We start from the raw sequence: 21,937 nt of genomic DNA on the forward strand, positions 1-21,937 counted from the left end.
AAACAAAGAGAAAAATAGTGGAAGCCAGGAAAGAAGCTTGCATTAGAAACACAATTATTTTGGTTTTCTCCAAGAGTCATTTAAATTTTTTTCTGTTTATATATTTTCTATAGAAAAGTTAGAAAAATAAAGCAAAACAAAAACATACTGCTAATCACTGCAGATGGTGACTGCAGCCATGAAATTAAAAGACACTTGCTCCTTGAAAGAAAAGCTATGACCAACCTAGACAGCATATTAAAAAGCAGAGACATTACTTTGCCGACAAAGGTCCATCTAGTCAAGGCTATGGTTTTTCCAGTAGTCATGCGTGGATGTGACAGTTGGACTCTTCGGCTGAGTGCCAAAGAATTGATGCTTTTGAACTGTGGTGTTGGAGAAAACTCTGGAGAGTCCGTTGGACCTCAAGGAGATCAAATCAGTCAATCTTAGAGGAAATCAGTCCTGAATATTCATTGGAAGGACTGATGCTGAAGCTGAAACTCCAATACTTTGGCCACCTGATGGGAAGAACTGATTCATTGGAAAAGATCCTGATGCTTGGAAAGATTGAAGGCACAAGGAGAAGGGGATGACAGAGGATGAGATGGTTAAATGGTATAATCAACTCAATGGACATGAGTTTGAGCATGTTCTGGGAGTTGGTGATGTACAGGGAAGCCTCGTGTGCTATAGTCCATGGGGTTGCAAAGTCGGACATGACTGAGTGATTGAACTGAAACTGAATTCTGACATCTAGCAAGAAACAATTACCCATGCATAAGAACTATGATTCCCTTGTACACATCTTAAGACATTATGCCTTTAAATAAAAATGAGTGACTATGCTTCAGTAATATATTTTCTTTCCTAATTAATATATTGTGAAGAAAGAGATTATCAAGAAAATGAAATGTATTGAAAAGTATTAGAAGTAATTCTTACCTGATTTAATACAACTTTCTGAAACATCTAAGGAAATGGGGAACTTCTAGAAGTAACTCTTTCCTTGTTACTTCTCCTAAATTTTGAGACACATTTTTTATTCAGTTAACAGTGACTTAAAGCAATAAAGTTGGACTTCGTGACTGAACAACAACAACAAAGCAATAAAAACATCTAGTGAACTCTTGAGGAGGCTGGGAGTTGGCAGCCCAGCACATGTGCAGTAGCTTAGGGGCATAATCAGAGGTCCTGGCTCTTTTCCTCTGGCCCCCACACCCCAGCCTCAACATGTTGACCTGCTCCTTCCAAGCCCCAGAATGACTGTCACAACTCCTCTTGGTGTTCCCATGTGTACATGCTAAGCCACTTCAGTCATGTCTGACTCTGTGACCCTGTGGACTGTAGCCTGCCAGGCTCCTCTGTCCAGAAGATTCTCCAGGCAAGAATACTGGAGCGGGTTGCCATGCCCTCCTCCAGGGGATCTTCCTGACCCAGGAATCGAATTCATGTCTCTTTTGTCTCATGTATTGGCAGGTGGGTTCTTTACCACTAGTGCCATCTGGGAAGCCTGGTGTTCCTATGGTGAGAGGAAAACATAAGGGATGCGCAGCACTAGCTTTGTCTGTCCCTTGGATGAGAAAAGCAAAAGGTTTTTGAAAAGTCCCTCCCACTTCGCTCAACAGGAATCCTCTGCATCTCATTGATCAGAACTGGGCCAAATGTCTGGGAAATTAAAGAATACTATTATTAAGGTTGAATTGAACCAATGATGAGTCAATGCTTAGAACTGAGCTGGTGGTGATGTCAAACAAATTTGAGGTTCTGTTAGCAAAGAAGGAAGGAACAAAGGAAATCACCCAACCAACTTGCCAGCTATCCATCATAATAAGAACCATGGAACTGATTCATGAAACCCACCTAACAACTTCCCAGGCATCCATCAAATACTTCCCATCAAACAGGAAAGGTCACGCTCCCCTCTTGCCCAACTAAAGCACACACTAGTATCTCTGCTCCCTGATACTGTACTTTGTGGTCCTCACGGGCAGGAATGGGCAGCAACATACAGCCCTGCTTCTAGCCACACTATCACTATTTACTGCCCTATATGGTTCTCTTTGTTGTTGTTGTATAGCTACTAAGTCATGTCCGAATCTTTGTGACCCCGTGAACTGTAGCCCGCCAGGCTCCTCTGTCCACGGGATTTCTCAGACAAGAATACTGGAGTAGGTTGCTATTTCCTTCTCCAGGGGATCTTCCTGACCCAAGGATCTAATTCACATCTGCTACACTTCAGGCAGATTCTTTATCCCTGAACCACAAGGGAAACCCTATACAATTCTCTTAGAGATTCTTTTATCCTTCAGAGCAGGCAGCCCATGAGCCAAATTTTGCCTGCTGTGCATTTTTGTCAAGTTTCATTAGAACATAGACATGCTTGTTTATTTATATCTTGTCTATAGCTGCTTTCACATTTGTGAGACAGAGAGCATATGTCCTTTATTGTCAAAAAATAATCTTACTGTTTGGCCCTTTAAAGATAAAAGTTTGTCAATCCCTGGTCCACACATCTGTAAATTTCTCAATGGCAAAATTATACCCTGCATTTCTCTTATATCTGCATGAGCACAACCCTGGAGAGATAGGAAGTCTCCAAGAAATACCTTCTGATTGATGGAAATAAAAATCAAAGGATTGATAGCTAAGAAATTCTGGCATAGTAAATGACACGTAGTTGGTACTTTATTTTTACTGAACAAATCTAGGAACTAAGTAACTGATTAATTAAAGCAAAATACCTAGAGTGTGGCCTCTAGATCCTGCTCTATATTCAAATGCTGTATGTCCTAGACAATAAACTTAACCTCTCTGTGCCTCAGTTTCCCCTTGCATAAAATAGAAATCGCAGGACTGTAAAGTGCTCAGAACAATACTTGGTACATGATAAACACTGAAAAACCCTTAGCTATTAGTAATGCTCTAAGAAAAAGTCCTTCTAAACATAGTGTATTATTTTTTCCTTTCTTAGCTACTTATCTTTAAACCTCTTCTGTAAAAAGACACAACTGCATCAGGAGAAATTTCCACCTTTTCCTGGTGATACTAACCCATGTCTGAACCAAGAGGAGATTGCAGAGAAATCCCAGGAAGTAATTGCTAGTAGCAGGGTCAGAGAAGAAACTAGCATACACTGAGGGAGGGAAACCAAACAATCACAAGCGTGTCAACACAACACGATTAAACTCTGTTCCCACTGATGAGAAGCATCAGCGCCATGGACATGAGGTGAACGGCGGAAGAGGGCTTGCATCGAACTGTCAGCTAATGAAGTGATGAGAAATTAGCAAGCCTTGTGATTTACACGCTAATTCTCCTTAATGCCACCTGGGGGCTTCCTGCAGGCGGGGGGGGGGCACACTGGGTGGAGTGGAAAATGATGCCCCCATGCAGCCTGCAGCCAGCCTGCAGCCAGCCTGCACCACTATTCTCTCTTTGCCAGGCAACACAGCAGCCCAGCTTGCTCCCATTCACTGTGCAGCAAGCACTTGGCCGACTTCCCTCAGAGCCTGGGCAAGCCTCAGCTATAGCAGCAAGATGAAGACAATGAAAGGAATTTTAAAAGGCTTCCACCTTTTTGCACTTTCTGTATGCTCCCTCTCTAACGATCGACTCAGCGGGCAACCTTCTACCTTTTCTGCAACCCTGCCATCTCCCTCTCACCACAAGAATGAGCCAGTGGAAATGGGCATCGCAATCAGTGCTCTCTGTGAAACGCAACTCAGAAATAAGATTGGTGAGACGGTGCACTCAGGAGCTGTTATCACTGCACTTATCATCATTACTTAAAAGAGCTTTTCTGGTAAATCTTCAGCCTGTATTTCTCTAACAAAAATGCAGTTCTGTCCAGTAGCCTGCTCCCTGGACTCTGTTATGAAAGAAGTAACAGTTCTCACCCCAAAATCACATGCCAGGGGGAAGCAGGGAAGGACCGTCTCAGTCTGCTGGCATCTTTCAGGCAAGAGGCCAAGTCGGAACTAAGGAAACAGTGTATGATTGTGTATAGAACTGTCTCCCATGTTATCATCATGTATTTCCTTGGACGCCCTCTGGACTGTCAAATGAAGACCGCTGCGTTTCAGCTCCCCCTGGTAAGCAAGGGCTGGCTTTAAGACCATTAGGAAGGCGGAGAATGCTAGTCTTCTCTGTTTCTCTAGGGTCACAGTGTAATTGTGTGGTGGGAGGAACAGGGCCCTGGAGATGGCGTTAACAGTCACTTCTCATTACCTCCCACTTGGTTCATTACGTCCATAGACAGCGATTGCCCATGTGTGGATACTTCCATTACACAGAAAGAGGCAATGTGCTATGGACCTCGAATGGCTTTCAAAGGGGGAGAAAGCTGTTTATTCTAGGCACAAACCTATCTTGTTTCCAGGGGCCAGGCCAAAGGAATGGAAAGCGACATAAGGAATAGATGTGTGGTGATCAATACAGGAGAACCAGGCCCCACACATACTTAAACCCAGTGAAATGTTTATATGTGTGCATGCCACTAGTATACAACCCATCACACAAAGGACAGCACCCTCACTTACTAACCTACCAAATTTGACCTTAACGAGCAGATCCACTCATTCAGGAGTACTGAGTGTACTGTGTGCCCTCACTGAAGTAGCATTCATCCTGTGCTCCCTCTCACTCACACACACACACACATATACACACTCACATGCAAATACAAAAGACCTCTTCCATTTGCAAGGGTGAGTTCTGAGAACCATGAGATCCAGATCTACTATCACATGCTTTTTTCTCAAGGGATTAAAAAGCCCCAGTTACATTATAGACTAAGGGTACTTAACCGGAAAGAAAACAGAATTATAGAGAATTACAGACTGTTAGAACCAAAAATGAATTTTAGATATTATTCCTAACAGAAATGCCCAGACTTTTTATTTAAAGAAAAACCTCTCCCCTAAGAGTCAATAAGAGGTACTTAAAAAGAAATGCCCGTGATGGAGTAAAACTGTATACTACATATCATATCCTACTATTGGCAATTTTCAGTGATGTCAGCTTATTAAATATTCTGAGAATTCCTGTTACCAAAAATAATCCATTTAATTTAGTGTTACCCTAATTTATTAATTCAAGGAATGCTTTTTTTAACTGAAATCTTTCCAACATCCTATAGAACAATTACACTACAGTGGAGGAAATTCCATTATACTATAGTTCAATGATTTTCCATAAATTTCTGTATATTTGCAATTTTCAAATTTTAGTATGCATTCGAATCACCTGGGGATCTGATCCATAGCGATTTTTCAGTACCCAGATAAGGCTCAGGAACCTGAATAGATACCAAGCAACCCTAATACCGAGGGCCTCATACCACACTTTGAGAAATACCAGTCATACACGTGCTTTCTGCCTGGATTTACCAGGGACTGAACTACACATTGTTAACAAAAAAGGTTTGACAGTTATTAGGCTGGATGTCTGTAGCTTTGACTCTGAAAGTTGCAAAAGCTTTCTGAATGTGCAAATGAGTGTTTGCTTCTCTAAATTCATCACAGTTGATGGTCCAGTCACCTCTACACTTGGCTGTAATGCTATGTCGTTTTCACTCTTCTTCAACTCCTTGCCCACTCATTTGCTTCACTATTTGGTTCTATTCATTTATTCATTCAACACTTTTGTTTTTACAAAGCATCCTGTGTGTTGGGGTGCTGGCTGAAACACTAGGGATATGAGTGAACAAGAGACAAAAACCCTCACCCTTGTTGGCAGACCTGGGCATCCTAGCAGGAGGAAGACAGATAATAAAACAACCTAACAGATAGTAAATGACATAGTCAATAAGAGTTAACGGCTGAGCAGGGTTATGAAAGAAACAGAGCAGACTAAGGGAAGATCAAGAGTGTGTGTGGTCAGGGGGCCAGGGAAAGGGCTGCAATTTTTTAAAAGGCCAGTGGGAATGACTTTATGAAAAGTGATTTGGGAAAAATCTTGAAATAAAAGAGGTGGCCTTTTACATACGTAGAATGAGAGTCCAAGCCTGAAGAACAGCCAGTGCAAAGCGAGCTGTCCCCTTTGTAAGAGAAGGCGTAAGAGGAGGGGGTCTGGAGGAGGCAGCAAAGAAGGGGGAACGGGTATCACAGCCAGAGAGGCAGCCAAGGCCCGACTATCCAGGTCAGAGCTCTGACTTTCACTTGGAGGAACATGAGAAGCCATGGCATAATGCATTTTGAGTACAGAAATGAGATTATCTGACGCATGTTTTTAAAGCTTCTGAATTTGACAAAATGCATTCACCAATGATTGGGTTTCTACTGACATGCCAGGCACTTGAGCTGGGGCCCGGCATGTAAAAATGAACAGACAGTCTTCAGAATACTCCGAGTCTCTGGGCTTCTGGTACAGCCAGCTGTAGGTCATTTTGTATGTACTTAAAAGCCATTCTCCTTGCCCCTTGCTTAGCCAAGTCCCTGCCCAGCAGTTACTTCATGACCCCAGCACCCGCATGCTCCCCGGCTGTGGGGCTGGAGTGGGGAGACCCTGGTCAGAACAGTCAGGACGTTCAGGTTCCAGTTCAGCCCTGAACACACTGTGTGGCCTCTGGCAAGACATGAATCCCTTTTTTCCTGGCTTTTCCATATGTTTATACTATTTTCTGCAGAAGTATATTTGTGAGGCCTGATGGGATAACCGGCTCTGAGAGCTTTCGGGTGTAATGAAAAACTGACAGTTTTAATTTTCCCTCAAATTATCATACTCTAAAATAAATAGAGAGTCGAGTAGATTCTCCAGCTATTCATCCTGGCAGCTCTGCCTCAGCTGAAGACAGTCTACAAGTTGGCAGACCAGAGCGAAGAGAAATTTATCTTAGTTCCTGGAGAAAAAAACCTGCTAGTTTCAACAACTGAAATTCTGAGAGAGGGTTTTCTGGAGAGGAGCCATTTGCAGCAACAATATATTTGAGAATATTAACTTATTCGCCTCTTGCTGACTTTTCTGTTGAGGAAGGATGCAAAAGGTGGTTGCACTGAACTTCAGCCTCAAATGCAATTCTAGATGATCAGACCTGGCTGCCTCACCTCACTTGTCCATCATAAAAAGATACTTCAGAGACAAAAACCTCCATTCTGACAAAACCTCCATTTTTCCCCTCCAAGGAGAACAAAATGACAGATTTCAAGGACACTGGTGCAACAAACCAGAAAAATGATGATCACAGCTAGTTTGCCTTCAGGATGCATACGCAGCCTTCATGAACAGCAACGCCATTTTGTTTATCAAATGCTTATGATGCAACGTCACCCATATCAGGGAAATTCAGGGATTTGGCAGGCAGGAAAAGAGAAATGCAATACAATGCCACTTCAGACTACACTATAACGCACTACAGTCTGCGTTGCAGCTAGGCTACTGCAGACATTTTCCTTTGGTCCTTATTTAATGGTTCCTCTAAGTACAATGTCTCAGTATCAGACAAGGAAGCAAAATTTACAACATACTAATTAATAGCAAGATGCTTAGGTCAGCAATTCTGTCTCTGAGTATGTAATTACGTGTGGAGCTTGTTTTTTTTCCTCTTGCCTTCGTCTGTCAGATTTTACTAGCGGAGTCAGGGAGTATTAAGAACACATAAAATTTTAGGTGGATGGAGCATGATTAATTTTACTTAAACAGTGAGGGATAAGCTATGCCACTTACCTTCCACCACATGATTATATGGTTCTATTGGTTGTCAGCTCAAAACAAATCGAACTGGGATTGAGGATTACAACTCACAAAGAGTAACTATAGTTGTAAACCTGCTTCTCACCATTCTTGACTGACTTATTTTTGTGAAAGTAAAAGTAGTCCTCTTTCCCTAACCAGAGAGTCTTGAACTTCAGATTATCAGCAAAACATGTTGCTGCACCTGCTCTGCCAATCCCCAGCCCTGGATCACTCCTACCACTAACTTTCTCCACTCCTGCTTCCAGGCAGCTGAGCATGGAAAGGAAAATCCCATAATTCTATTTACTGGCACAGCAACAAATCTATGATCCCCAGCAGTGGCTGGGCCCCCAGTGCTACTGGCAGTCCTTGTATTTGTCCCGAGTCAGCTCCGTTTCAGGTTTCCCTACAGCTGTTTTAACCTTTCAACACGCTCAGAGATCCCCTCATTCTAAGTAGATGCCCTTGTCCATGCATCAAAAACAAAATAGAAGCCCTCTCTTTCCCCTCTGCCTGCAGCCTGCCTGCCATCCACAGGAGTGCCCACCTTTTCCCTCCCTTCCTCCTAAATCAGAGAAGAGTCACCTTTCCTCATCCTCCAAGTTAGCACTTCTATAGGATATTGGACACATCTCCTCAGCCATCTTGTGGGGACCTCATTACATCAGTCATTTCCCCCCACATGTTGGTGTCTTTAATCCATCACTCCGTGTTCTCTGGCTTCTACCCTTCGGTCTACAAATTTGCTCAACTTCTTTCCTTATCACCATGCACATGCTTGCATGCATACAAACACACACCCACAATTCTTTAATCATTTCAGCCTCTCACTCATGCTGCAAATTGCCTTGTATGGCAATTAGTTGTTTACATGACAGTTTTCAACTGGTCCAGCAGTTTTTAATTGTTATTTTGTCAGATCCCTTCAAGAATCTGATTAAAGCAATGGGTTCCTTCCCTGGTGACATGCAGAAAACTACACACACACACACACACACACAAACTTCTACATAAAATTCCAGCTTGTTCATGGACCTCTGGGAGGAAATAGTTCTACGTTCATTGGCACTCCCAGTTCCACTCCTCTTCTGGAGACACTGGAGAATTACACTTCCTTGCTGATTTGAGATTAGTGTCTTTGACCAATGAAATGAGAGTGGAAGTGATGTGTGTGGAAGCCTTAAGAGCCTATACTCAAAGTGCAATGCTTTCTCTTTTGACTGCCACCGTAAGTGCTGTGTTCCAGATAGTGACTGCTCCATCAGCATGGGTCTTGGAGTGAGAAGGAGGCAGACCAGCACACTGGCCAACCTGCAACGGGCAGATTGAGTGAGTGAGAAATCCATCTGGTTAATTAGAGTGGCTGACAGAGGGGATGCTTAGTTACTGTAGCATAACCTAGGCTCTCCTGCTTGATCTCAGGGAATTCTCCATCAGATACAAGATCATCTAAGTCAGACAGATCCTTTCTAGGGGACTTTCAGCTACCCTCCTTCCTGCGTAGTTCTAGGCTTTCAGTTCTCTCCCCCTAGAAGGCTCTTTTCCTAGTTCTTCCTATGACTTTTCATCCTTCAGACCACAGTGTATATGTTACTTTCTGAGAGATTCTTCTTGGCCCTTCTTCTCCCCTCTGGCCCCTGTTACTGTCTGCACATTACCCATTTCTGTCTTTCACAGGGTGTGTCACAGCCCATAATGATTTATTTCCTGTCTCTCAAGTTCTGAATTCACAGTATTTGCATTCTTGGTATTAACAGCAATTCATAAATAACTGACATCATACTTCAACCCCATGTGAACTTAAGAAAAGGAAGTATCTTCCAAAAAATGGACTGCTTTCATTTCTTTAATATGATAAAATAGAACCATGAATGGTCTATAAAAGTCACTCTTATGTTTTTCTAAACTATGTTAATAGAAGAAGAAAACTCTAAAAATGTTGGACAGACATCCAAATGCTTGGATGTGCACCTAGAACAAACCACTGACCCTTGGTATTCACCCAGTCACGAGAGAGAGGTCAGCTTGACATTTTGGGGTTTTTTCAGATAGTTATGGGTCAACAGCACTAACAACCTTTGATCCCAACCCAGTTAAATAGTAGTTTTTGTTATTCATTGACATACTTTTTGTTTTGTTTTTCTTTTGCTGTGTATATGCAACAAATGGTCTTGGGACATTAAGAATTAGTCCTAAAATGCCAAGAAAATGTTAAGCAGCTAACCCTTTGTTATGCATCCAGGAATATAAGTATAATAACTTGTCACAAAGTAAATAATTCATACTTGTTCAATGAATGAATGTATACAATTAGTATTATAAAATCACCAAATATTTCACTTTTACTGTATATAACTGATACTACAAAGGCAACTATTCTAATTTTAAAAACCAATGTTTCAGCCTTACTGTTCCATCTCCACACAAAACATGTTTATTGTTCAAATATTTTAGGACTGTATAGCTTAAAATGTGAAATTTTCTGTTTTCACTGGTTTTATAAGTTGTATTAAACAGTCCTGACATTTGACAAGAGATTCAGAAGCTGTGATGCCAGCATATAATACAGCAGAGTCTGAAAACATTCTCTAAAATTTAGACCTCTTCAGATACTCAGTTTCATAAGTACAAAAGTTTTGGGAACATCTTAATTAATTGACCAGCATACATTTTAGTCTTGATGAGAACAACCAAGAAAAATGTTTTAACATTGCTAAAGAAATAAGCTTGGTTTGGAAACAAAAATAAGCTTGGTTTAGTTTTTTCATAAACTGTTTCAGGTTTGTTTTGGGAGGGAGGGGGTTCTTTAGATTTCCTATGTGGCAGTGTGAGTTTCAAAATACTGTCTCTTAAAATGTGAAGTATACCCTGCTACCCTAACTCTTACATAGTGTATGTAATACTTATCTGATAGCTACATTTTTCCACTAATATTTTACCAAGATCCACATGTACAATTTAAAAATAATATGGATTTTTCAAGATGGGACTGCATATTTCTTTTTGCTTTTTAAATTGTTTCCTCTCAATTAACACATTTTAAAATGAGATTATCATCTGCCACTCTGTTTTAAGAGCATGTGGGTAATCTGATGAGACTGAATGTCTTTAAAATGGGACATGCATCAACCATGTAGGTGCACACATTTGTACACACATAAACGGATATATTTTTAATTGTCTTTCATACAAGACAGGCCATTTCTCCATTCCTCATCATTACAACACAACCTTCAGAAAAAGCATAAGTACTTCTTTTCTATTCTACTAAGGCATTTCAACCAAACACCTAAGTTGCACAGAAATAGTTGCTATAGAAAAGCAAAAGGGATAAATAATACTCAATTATGCTATCAAAAACTGCAACTGAAGTAAGGCAGTATCAAGGTTTATGTTTAAGAATGCTGACTGTATTTACTCTTGACTTTATGTATACTCCAAATTGAATGTGCTGAGTCCCAAATTGGAAGGTTCTTTACTGCTAAAAATAGTACATCTTAATGAAAATATTTTAGCTGGCATTCCAGATTAGGAAATCAGTACATGCCAAGAAAGTTTCCTTTGTACAAAATAGTAAAATTTAATGAATAATGGATTCAAGTGATGCCAATTACTTGCCTTCATTTCACACAAAATTTCTTTATGAAATGAAAGAAAGTGAGATTTACTGACACAAGATTTGCAGACACCTTGGCTCTCAAGAATAAATGCTTCTTCAGGTTTCTACATGTCTTTCATTTATTTTGCTAAGGAGCTTATTTTGAATAGTGCTGTATGACAGCATTTAGGGGTTTCCATTAAGTTTATTAAAGAAAAAAATTATATTAACTATCTCCTAAAAAACATTTGGCTCCATTTTTGGCTTGTTTAGAGATTATACTTTAAATACAAAATTACTAACAAGGCATCTGGTAAATGTGAAGGTGGCTATTAAAGTCTTGTAGCCTTTGATCTTGCTAATTAAGTTTTATAAAGACTTTAGAGAGAGAACAGTTTGTCAGTCAACTTAGATATTATAGCTTTAGGAAGAAGTTATTTTAGCATATTGGTACACCCTGTGTTCTAAAACAAAAAAAAAATAAAACCTATTTTTAAAACTATAACACTGATATACCCATATTATACAATTTAACTCCAGTTGACAATGTAATCAACTTAAGAGAAATAAGAGGGAGGGGAGGGGAGAAACCCTCTCTTGGGAACTATAAGAATTAGTAACCTCCCTACACATTTCTCTCCAAAAATACATATTGTTCCTTATGATTTCTAGAAACCTTCTATTTTATCATGCTTTAAAAATTATATCTGAATCAGCCCCTTAATGAGGTACCCTTTTCTGGTTCAGCCTGGAAGAGTGAAGGAGTGTGGGTTATGGTACCAGAGAGGCAAAAGAACAAAGCCAAGCTCCAACATTTACTGTGGACTTTGGTTATGATCTAACATCTTCATTCTGCATTTTCATCCATAAAATCATATGACACTTATCCTAAAATGGTGTGAATTTTACATCAATGTTCCTTTGAAATTATCTTCATGAAGTTCACCAATACGTTTAGTTTTAAAAGTTAATATTTAGCTCTTATCATATTTAATATCTTTGTAATATTTGACTCTTTACCATTTCATCACTCTTTTTTTTTTTTTAAGTTTAAGTTTTTTTTTTTTTAATAAATTTATTTATTTTAGTTGGGGGCTAATTACTTTACAATATTGTAGTAGTTTTTGCCATACATTGACATGAATCAGCCATGAGTTTACATGTGTTCCCCTTCCTGGACCCCCCACCCACCTCCCTCCCCATCCCATCCCTCTGGGTCATCCCATTGCCCCGGCCCTGAGCCTTTGTCTCATGCATCGAACATGGAATGGTGTTCTGTTTCACATATGATAATATACATGTTTCAATGCTATTCTCCCAGAACGTCCCACCCTCACCTTCTCCCTCAGAGTCCATAAAATTGTTCTATGCATCTGTGTCTCTTATTCTGTCTTGCATATAGGGTTATCGTTACCATTTCATCACTCTTTACAGAAACCAAATGAGAAAAGTTTGATCTACCCTTTTCTGCCATTTTCTTCCTCCCTTATTGTTCATTATCCCTCGTTTGATAGACTATTCTCTCTATATTGTTAATTAAATGACCTCTGTGCTCTTCTCCCACTGAACTATCTTCCCAACAAATTCTATCCACCGTTACTCTTTCCCCTGTGTCTCATTTTCAGACCTCTGTCCCAAACTCTTTGTCCCCAGATTGCCTCTACCTGTCAGACAACTTCACTGGATTGTCCTAGGAGTACCATCCAAACTTCTATCCACTTCAACCCAAGATAAGAAGCTAGACCTCTCTTTCCCCTTTATTCTGCTCTCACATTCCCCTGGTCTACAAAAACATTGATTCTACCATTAAACTATGCTATTGCTTCTTATTCTTTCTGTCACTACTATAGTAATCAATGCCACAAGTTTAGATTAATAGAATGGCCTCTGCATTATTCACAGTAGTCTAAATATTGCCACAAAGAATATTTGTAACAAGTATTATAACAAAAGTCTCAGTGGTTTAGCACAGTAAAGAATTTTTTTTTCTTGCTCATGTTATAATCCAGTACAAATGGTTGGACAGGATCTTGTCCATTCAGATGACTAGGTTTCTTCCATCTAGTGGCCACATCACCTCCTAGTGGAATCCCTCACCAGACCCCCCACCCCGTAACTGGCAAATAACTGAGAGAAGAGAAGGTAGAATTTAGTTATGGGATTAGCCTAAATACAGTGACGGAGCACAGATGTAATAAATACAATTAAAACTCCCATTTCAAAGTGAGTAGGTAATACTGGGAGATGCACAGTGTTCATTAGCACAAGACAATACTGAAATCCTTCTTGGCAGGCCTTACGAAGTATCCTACCATGGAGAGAGGGTGAGTTACTTGGTTAAACTTTAATTCTGCTCTCTGAAAATAATTTCCTCATTGGTCCTTAGCTTTTAGGAGTTCTTATTGTCTATTTCTTCCCTTTGGACACAACTGAAATGAATGTTCTCAAAAGTTTGAAAGCCAAAAGGTGAGTTTACAGCTCCAAGAGGTTTTAGTCTGATATTCAGCACTTCTTGACAATACAAGTTCTTCAAAATCTTGATAGGTTTCTGTTGTATTTGCTTCCACCTACAATCCTCAGGTTTAATTCTCCTCTCTCCCCCTCTCTTTCTCCTTAACTGCAGCTATTTTGATTATTTCTTCCTGCAAGGGCACACCCTTATTCTAACCTCTTCCATGGAAGTAAATCATGTTGTCCAACTAAACAGTTCTACTGGCCTTTTGTGGGTCCATTTGGAATCTGGAAGCAACTGACTTTCCAACCAGTTTTTCACTGCAAGTCTTTGGACTCCATCATCTTCTGTTCAGCTTGATAACTGGCCAATTCTTTCTGGGTTCATGCCTTTTATGAAACACCTTACCAAAGGCAGCCAATAAGAGCTATCATACACTAACACAGACTGTTTCTTTAAAGCACATCCCCTAAAGCAGAGGTTTCAAAGTGTGCTCTGCCCAACCCCAAGAATGCCAGAGACCCCTTTTAGTGGCTCCACTACGTCAAAAATACTTTCAAAATACTAAGAGGTTATTTTCTTTTTTCACTGTGTTGACACTCTCACTGCTACTACCAAAGCAACCACATGTACAGCTGTTGATATTTAACACAAATCAAAACAATGTCATCAAACTGTATCATTGTATTGTATCATTGATTGAACATTGTATCCTATCTTTTCCTATGTACTGAATTGATTTTCTAAAAGCTAGTTTCACTTAAAAATGCACTTGAAAGAGTAAAAATTATTCACTTTATTAAATCTCAATCCTGGAGAACAAGACCTAAATATTCTGTGAGACCAGAAGGAAAACACACACACACACACACAAACACACACACACACGACTTCTGCTGCATACCTGAATTCAGTGGTTGTCTTGAGGAAAAGCAGTGTGCGATTGTTGGAGTTGCAAACTGAACTGTCTCTTTTGTGGAACACTATTTTCACTTGAGAGAACAAATGATAAACAAAATATGGTTTTTCAGACTCGGGTATTTGACAGTCATTTTCTTGAAAATAAATGAAGTGAGCCTGTCACTTGAAGGCGAACAACCTGACAGTATTTGTTGACAATGATAAAACTTCAGCTTTCAAGTGAAAATTAGAATTTTGGAAAACTTGTGCCATCACTATGAGCTTGACAACTTCTGAATTCTTAAAGACTTTTCTGAAGAGACCAGTAAGTGGTATTAGCAAATGTGATTTTTCAAAACACTATATAATGAAGTATACCAGTGGTATAACTCAAGGAAACAATATTTTCTAAGTAACCAATGTAAGATACCTTTAAACCATATGTAGGTAAATGATTCCTTTAAAGTGCAATCAAACCAACCAATTTTAATGTTATAAGCATGTGAAAAGTTCATTGATATGATTTCAAGATTTCATCTTGTAATCAACTTGTAACAAATTATCACCTGTTGAATTACTAGGTGGTATCCAAGAATATCTACAATTATCTGAAAAGGCTATTAAAATTTTCCTTTAAAAGAAGGAGGTTGGTCTTCTAACAAGAAATACGTATATATCTCTGTGAGGTCAGATTTTCTTTATAAACTTCAATTAAAATGATGTATCAAAATAGAGTGAAGAAACAAATGAGAATCTAGCTGTCTTCTGTGAAGCTAGATAGTACAGAGTTTTGTGAAAAAGAAAATGCCATTCTTTTTGATAAATTTTTTGGAAGCACAGTTATCATAAAACATTGCTTATGTTAATTTAACATAATGGGTTTATGACTATTTTTGATTCATTAGTATTTTTTAACTTCAGTTTTAACACGGTAATTCTTGCTAGATATAACCCACAAGCAAAAGTTTTGGGGACCCTCAAAAGTTTTTCAAAGGGTGAAGAAGCACTGAGAAGAAAACATTTGAGAATCTTGGTCCTAGAGAAGGGATCATACAGCCCATAGGTCAAATCCAGCTACTTGTCTGTTATGTAAATAAAGTTTTATTGGCACACAGCCACACCCATGTACTTCCATATTGTCATGGCTGCTTTTATGCTGTAATGGCAGAGTTGAATATTTATAAGAGAGATGATATTGCTCCCGAAATCCCAAAACATTTACTAGTTTGCCTTCATGGAAAAAGTGTGCTGACCTCTGTTCCCGAGCTTTAGTTCTCAAGCCTGGATGTACGTTAGAATCATCTGGAAAACAGTTAAAATATACCAGTATCCTTTTTCCTCCCCCAACATATACACACTGAGCAATTAAATCAGAATCTCTGGGAGCAGGTCCAAGCATGGATAGGTTTATTAAATCCTCCAAGTGACTCTAATATATAGGCAAGGGTAACAATCACTATCCTAAAGTTTTAAGATTTTTAGGCATAAATCTTGCCTTTCAAGTTATTCCAAACATCGGATTATCCAAGATGTTTCCCTTTCAGAACATGAGTTACTATATTTCAAGCCCCTAATACTAGGGGCCTCACTGACCAAGCACTGAGTCAGTGCCACGTTTGTTTGTTGCTGTCGCAGAAGCACCCCCCTGTTACAAATTTGAAATGGTACAGATTTCAGTATTAGTCAGGATAGGCTACCTTAGCAAACACTTCTCTTCAGAGGCTAACATAACAAAGGTTTTCTTTATCATGCAAATCATGGTGCACGGTGTTTGGTGGGGTCTCTGCTCTACAAAGGAACCCAGTTGCTTCTAGCTAGACACTCTACCAACCCTCAGGGCCTCAGAGAGTGGACTGGATCCCTCTTCATTCAGCCAACAGATGAGAGAAAAGATACAGCATGGAGGATTGAGTAGGAGGTGTTTTATGAGTCAGGCCCGGAGGAAGTCAAAATAACCCCATTGGTCAGAACTTAATCATTTTTCAGTGCAAAACAAGGTGCCAAATGTAGCCTACCTTTCTGCCAAAGAGGAAAAGTAAAATAGTTTAGTGAATTATCTTTATCCCTGTCACAACCTTCCTCCTAACTGGTCTCCTATATCAAGTCCTGTACTATGAACGACTTTAATGCCCCTTGTCATAGACAGAATAACAGCCTCCCAGATACGTCCACATCCTGTTCTCCAGAACCTGTGAATGTGTTATGTTACACAGCAACAGGGACTTTTGCAAATGTGATTAAGGTTAAGGATCTTGACATGGGAGAGTCTCTTGGATTACCCAGTGTGGGTTGAATATAATCACATGGACCCTTAAAAATGGAGAATCTTTCTGAATGAAAGTCAGAGAGATAAGAAGATGGAGGAAGGGCCCAAGAGAGGCAATGTCTTTTAAGGAAGGGGGCCTTGAGCCAAGAATGCAGGCAGCTCCCAGAAGCTGAAAGAGCAAGGAAATGGATTCTCCTCCGGAAAGGAACACAGCCCTGCCAAACCCTTGATACTAGCCAAGTGAGACAGGTGTCAGACTTCTGACCCAAAGAACTGTAAAACAATACATTTGTGTAGTTTTAAGCCACTAAGTTTGCAGTAATATGTTACAGTAGTAATAGAAAATAAATGCACACTTCACTTCTATGTTCTTACTGCTATCAGTGATGGCCCCAACATTTAAATCTTAATTGGTTGCTCCTTTTCTTTAAATTCTTTATTGGCTCCTCATTCATTCACTTAATACACACTAAACAACTACAATGTGTCAGGCACCCTCCCCATCACCAAGACTGCTGCCCTGAACAAGACAGACACACTTCGTGCTTCAACGATGCTTAGCAGTACAGGGACTACAGAATACAGCTTAAACACTCCCATGCCATTCATTGTCTGCACAGTCTAATGCTGAACAGCCTACATACCATCTCTTGACATTTCTCTTTGCCAGAAAGAGAAAAAAAAAAAATGTTAGCTGCTCAGTTGTGTCCAACTCTTTGCGACCCTATGGACCATAGCCCGCCAGGCTCCTCCGTCCAGGGGATTTTCCAGGCAAGAACACTGGAGTGGGTTGCCATTTCCTTCTCCAGGGGATCTTCTCAACCCAGGGATCAAACCCAGGTCTCTCACGTTGTAGGCAGACTCTTTACAGTCTGAGCCACCAGGGAAGCTCATCTCCTGACATTTCTCTCTACCAGAAAAAGAAAAAAAAAACAAGGCCGTAGGAGTCCTGATAAAATGTGGTCATCAGATTTCTAAGATGCCATGGCCTGTTTTAAGAACATCACTAGCCACAGTAGAAAACTGTTTTGCCCTCCCTATTCTTTGTTCACCTGGAAAACTCCCACTTCTCCCCTAAAAGTGATCTCAAATATTATTCCAGAAAATAAGGTCACTCCTAGGCTCCCTCCTCTTTTTACTGTGGAGTATATATATCCAAACTAGTAGTTTTTACAATGAATTGCAACTGTCCCTTCGCTGCCCTAATTATGCCTTTCAACAAGTTCAAAGAGAAGTTCCTAGTAAACTTGCTTTTAAATAAATGCTGAGAATTCTCTTTCATGCATTCATTCATTCATTCTCTCAAAATAAATTCATCAAAACACATACTTTACCAGAATTTGAATTAAGTTTTCTGCAGGAAAATTGACAGCACAATAAAAATCTCAAAATAAGAAAAACAGACCAACCTCTAAACTGTTTGCAATATCTTTTCCAGCATAGATCTCTTATTCTTTTCAAAGAGCATACTTCTTGGAAAAACAAAATGGAGAGCAACTCTGAGAAGCCTGCATGACAATCATAGTGAATATGGCTACCACAAAACTAGGATTCTGCATGTACCTCTGTGAGTAAATGTCTGCAATTTACTAAACATGCGTGAAGGTGTACAGTACCCATAAACTTCAACATATACCTATAACACATAACATGCAGTGTATTAAATTATATGAATAATTTTATTTGGATGGATTTATTTCATCTGCCTACCAAGAACTAGAGGAAAAAGATCAGTCTGTTTATAAACATTTCAAATGTTTATAAAATACATGTTAAATATACATTGTGAAACTATCTTGTTGTAATTTATTGTTACATTTTTCTTGAAAAAGAGAGCCACTAGTCTGTTTGACGCACTCACACATTTTCCTGGTATAGTCAAGCACTCCATGCAAGATTCATATTCTAGTTAACTAAGTAGACAAGAATTTTTCTTATCAATTATTAAATTTCCCTGCATCTGGATATTTTATATTCACAACAGTGAACATTAACATATTTTACTTGGTAATATATCTGTAATATATAAATGGTGATCTGCTAAATAATTTACTAGTTATAGAGAATATTTTGATAAATTATTACTGTCACTATTATGGAAGCATCACACAAAGGCAAATTTTAATACATTTTTAAACAATTCTTGAGTGATTATTTTGTACCTACTATGTGCAGGGTGCAGAGATTAGTCATAAACATGTGTAGAATAATTATCAGTTGTTGGCTAGAGTAAAATTTATTCTGACCACAGCAACATAATTTTCAAGAGACAAATCGTAGCTGTCAGCACATGAAGTTTTCCTGAACATTTCCACTTTTATTAAGAACTCTCACCTAGCATCCAGCAGACACTGGATTCCTACTAGCATGGTGGTTTAGCTTTCCTGCACACAGAATATTAATGGTCATAAACTCTTTCTTATTCCCACCTCCCAATACATTAGCAGTTTTCCAGTAGGCATTGATTCTGTGCAATGGAGTCTAACGTGATAAACACAGTGGTAGGGTAACCAGAGAATTATCCCCCTAGGAGGACAGGAGTTTTTTCTACCTGTAAGTCAAGGATCATTAAAACCAACCAACACATTGTTTAGTTTAACAAATCACAAAGACTATAGGGGCCTGCATATTGCAATAGTGAAGTCACAATTATCCAGCAATTAGGTTTACATTTATATTCACCCTTTCTATAATCAGGTCTGAAAATGCACCCACTTCTTCCTGCTGAACTTGATCTGGAAGGTTTCTAAAGCTTTCATTTTTATGCAGGTTTCTCAAACCAAGAAAACAATTGCATCTGAATGAAGTAATAATGACAAACCTTATGAAGCAGAAAGAACAATAATTCATTCACCTAACATAAGCCTAATTTTAAAAAAGGAGGGGGTGCGGATTGCCAAGCTCTATTTTCAAATGGAATGTGCTCTAAGCCATCATAAATATTTGGCTACTAGAAGAGTGTCTAGTTCAGTAAATAACGAACATGAATACCTAATGTTTTAGGAATGCTTTCAGCTACAAGTAACAAACAGTCTAACCAGAGTGGCTTTTTTTTTTAATTGGGGAATATTTTTTTCCCATTGTGAGAAATCCAGAATTACCAATGCTGGATTAATTCAGTAGATCAATGGTGAAAAAGACCCTGAGATTTCCTTGACCATTTACTCATAATTACGAAAAGGCTGCTGCAGCTTCAACAATCATATCCCTCTTCCACCACGGAAAAGGGAGATGGAACAGTGAGAAGGGGTGGTGCCAGTATGTAAAGTAAACACTGTATGAGGAAGCTCCCAGAACATGTTTGTCTTTCGTTGGCCAGAATTTTGTCCCAGAGTCATTGCTGGCCTAAATTTGAGAAAAATGAGAAAGGTGAGAAACAAATGGGACCTAAATTTGAGCAAGGTGAGAAAAAGAGAGAAAGGGGACAAAGAGAACAAGAAAAGCATCTTCTGACACCGAGAAACCAACCTAACACTCGCAGCTGAGCCTTAAATTGTGAAGAGCCAGTGCAGCACTCATACCCGGCCGTGGTATTCTCCTGTAGACCACAAACCAGCTTCTAAATCACCGGCTATCAAGATGAAGTGAGAAAGACAAGATGAGTCCATAATCTTCTAAGCACAGAAACAAGGTCATTGTACAAACCACAAAAATTTCAAATATCTCCATACCCTAATCTGAAGCCCTGTCACTCCTTTCTCAACCATAGCTTTAGCCTCACTGATTTTGTCCATCTTATAAGATTTTTAAAATATCTAATTATTGGCTTATCCTCAATTCCCAAAAGCATGTAATCCATAACAAAGCTCCTTTTTCAAACGCTCCCCCAAAGTTCCCTCATGTGTGTCCCCATCCCATGAGAATCCTTTCAAATACCTTTTAGTGAAATGCCTCACATCTCCCATGGTTTGTGGGCTCCTTCCTTTAATATGGTAATAAATCCGATTTGTTCAATCACACGTATGTTTCTGGTGGGCTTTGGCTGGAAGGCATTTAAGACTCAGTCAACCAAAAAAGTACTTGCCACAACTTTGTTCCATTCTAGTCTAATTAAAATGGTGCACCCTAACAGGTCAGGCTTCAAAATCCTTAACTGGAAAAGGAGTCAGGATATAGTGAACAGAGCATATGATGAAGAACCAAGGGACAAAAAGCTCTAATCTGCTCTGTCCAATTTATCAGTCAAGTGACCTCATGTAGGACACTGAAGGACAGGAACGGAACTGACCTTACAATAGTCTAAGTGAAGCAGCTAACATTACCTGTGTTTGAGATGGCAAAACTACAAGCTCCAAGAGTTTGAGTGTATATTCCTTCTCTTTAGGATTTGAAAAGTTGCAGGATCAGGGTTTGAATCCAAGCACCTAACTCTAAAAAGTAAAAGAGTTAGTCGCTCAAACATGTCCAACTCTTTTCGACCCTATGGACTGTATCCCACCAGGCTCCTCTGTCCATAGAATTCTCCAAGCAAGGATCCTGGAGTGGGTAGCCATTCCCTTCTCCAGGGGATCTTCCAGACCCAGGGATTGAACCTGGGTCTCCTGCATTGCAGGCAGATTCTTCACCATCTGAGCCACCAGGGAAGCCCCTAACTCTAACTCTAACCCCCAATTCTAACTCTGAAGCCTGTTTTCCATTATACTAAATTTTAATTTCTTCCTCTGTGAACTAACTAGGTTGTGAACTTTAGAACTTTAAAGACCCTTTCTGCTCACCATTTCAGGGCTCTGAATGATAAATCACATTATTCACATTTATGCTTTTTAAACCTACTTGGTCTGTAGATGAAAAGTGCAGGAATAATGTGAGGTGATGTATGTTTATGGAGTTTGAATTTGACCAAAACTTTTCTTTAGTAGCCTAAATCATGAATTTGAGCTACCATTTGAACTTCCAAGTAAAATTAATTTTCAGTTCCTTGTAATTTAAAATATGATTTGCATTTCTTTAATAATTAGTGATGCTGAGCATCTTTTCATACACTGGCCCTCTGTGTCTTCTTTGGAGAAATGTCTATTAAGGTATTCTGCCCATTTTGTAATTGAATATTTTTGTTGTTGGATTGTAT

At 39.3% G+C, this 21,937-nt stretch overlaps 2 long non-coding RNA genes across 2 annotated transcripts in view; one reads left to right on the forward strand and one right to left on the reverse strand.

The window, feature by feature from the left end:
- LOC145530451 (uncharacterized) overlaps positions 1-21,937 on the reverse strand; it is a 203,474-nt gene that overhangs the window by 136,821 nt on the left and 44,716 nt on the right. The gene's annotated exons all lie outside the window — the stretch shown is intronic.
- LOC145530476 (uncharacterized) lies at positions 8,911-20,828 on the forward strand. Its single transcript, XR_014071834.1, has 4 exons — positions 8,911-8,982; positions 13,476-13,575; positions 18,308-18,436; positions 19,639-20,828. It is a non-coding gene; the product is annotated as an uncharacterized LOC145530476 (long non-coding RNA).

Source organism: Giraffa tippelskirchi, chromosome 1, assembly GCF_054371585.1.
Source record: "Giraffa tippelskirchi isolate mGirTip1 chromosome 1, T2T-mGirTip1v1.2.pri, whole genome shotgun sequence".
Classification (NCBI taxonomy): Eukaryota; Metazoa; Chordata; class Mammalia; order Artiodactyla; family Giraffidae; genus Giraffa; species Giraffa tippelskirchi.